This window comes from Dreissena polymorpha, chromosome 1 (assembly GCF_020536995.1).
Source record: "Dreissena polymorpha isolate Duluth1 chromosome 1, UMN_Dpol_1.0, whole genome shotgun sequence".
Taxonomy (NCBI): Eukaryota; Metazoa; Mollusca; class Bivalvia; order Myida; family Dreissenidae; genus Dreissena; species Dreissena polymorpha.
Window position 1 is genome coordinate 174,330,544 of NC_068355.1, and position 1,972 is coordinate 174,332,515.

The 1,972-nt window shown below is 34.1% G+C and overlaps 1 protein-coding gene across 2 annotated transcripts in view; it reads right to left on the minus strand.

Moving 5' to 3' along the window:
• Positions 1-1,972, minus strand: part of LOC127861951 (atrial natriuretic peptide receptor 1-like) — a 64,891-nt gene that overhangs the window by 20,436 nt on the left and 42,483 nt on the right. The gene's annotated exons all lie outside the window — the stretch shown is intronic.

Genomic DNA, 1,972 nt, shown 5'->3' on the forward strand with positions numbered 1-1,972 from the left:
ATCATATATCACATCAGGTTGGAAATAGCGCACAACGCGGTATTATATCATATATCACATCAGGTTGGAAATAGCGCACAACGCGGTATTATATCATATATTAAGTTGGAAATAGCGCACAACGCGGTATTATATCATATATCACATCAGGTTGGAAATAGCGCACACCGCGGTATTATATCATATATTAAGTTGGAAATAGCGCACAACGCGGTATTATATCATATATCACATCAGGTTGGAAATAGCGCACACCGCGGTTTTATATCATATATTAAGTTGGAAATAGCGCACAACGCGGTATTATATCATATATCACATCAGGTTGGAAATAGCGCACAACTCGGTATTATTTCATAATTTATCACATTAAGTTGGAAATAGCGCACAACGCGGTATTATATCATATATCACATCAAGTTGGAAATAGCGCACAACGCGGTATTATATCATATATCGCATCAAGTTGGAAATAGCGCACAACGCGGTATTATATCATATTTCACATCAAGTTGGAAATAACGCACAACCCAGTATTATATCATATATCACATCAAGTTGGAAATAGCGCACAACACGGTATTATATCATATATCACATCAAGTTGGAAATAGCGCACAACGCGGTATTATATCATATATCACATTAAGTTGGAAATAGCGCTTGTAATAACAAAACAGACCAAAATATATTGAAAACAGATTTTAGTCGCATTGCATTTTGCTTCAAATAACACGAAAATAATATAATTGCGTCAACATTTGAATGATGGCAGTTTTTAAAAAAATCGCTCTACTTATATACACTTCTCTAAGGTTAGTCTCGGAATAGCCAAAAGTTTGAACATGGTTAAATCGAATTTAAAAAAGGGAGCCTATAGCATAAGACACATTTCGCATGACGTTGCACATATAGCCCATGTTGGTCCGTACTGTTTACAAGGTTTTACGTTAACAATGACGAAAAATAGGTCATATTTACAAATGAATAAGCGCATGAAAACCTTGTTTCTTTTTAAAGGGGCCTTTTCACAGATTTTGGCATTTTTTTAACTTATTCATTAAATGCTTTATATTGATAAATGTAAACATTGGATCGTAAAAGCTCCAGTAAAAAATCAAGAACAAAATTAAAAAAAGAAGAAGAACATTGCTCAGAGCAGGTTTCGAACCAGTGACCCCTGGAGTCCTGCCAGAGTCCTGAAGTAAAAACGCTTTAGCCTACTGAGCTATTCCGCCGAGTACACATTTTTGACGTATTTTATACCTCATATAAGCAATCTTCGTAGTTTCACAAAATTTAACGACAAAAACAGAACTCTCCAAATTATTCAATCGTTTCGCGTTGCAACGCTTTATAATTTTTAGGTTTTAAAATCGTCAAAAGATGCATATAATGGCTATATTAGAGCATGGTTAATGTTCAGTATTACTGTTTCCTCACAAATATCATAACTAAAACGAAAACTTACGAATCTGAAACAATATTTTTCAATTTTGTCAATTTACCAAAGCGTGAAAAGATCCCTTTAAGACATCGTACATTTATCGGTATATACACTAAGTATTTAGCCAATAAACTGAAGCTTAATACTCGAAATATGTATGCAAAATCTATACCGGTATGCATTGTTTTTCATACAACATAGAAGGACGTTAACACAGTACTTTAACTTCGATTTCGTGGAAAATATCAGAGGAAATGAAGCACGTTATGCACGTGTTTCTGAATCGATAAGTAACGCAATGTCGTAACTATTTTGCCACACGAGGCTGTAAACAGGTGCAATAATTTTTTTATTGATCCATAGTGTACAGTACATTACACTTATTAGTGTTATTGACCTTTTAATGAATGAGATCTACGATTCAACAAATGGGACGTTTAGTAAGTGTTGACCTTAATGAATGTAGATGCGCTGTTATTATAAAGGGACGTAACCGCTTAAAAAAAGATAATTGGATTACTCTAT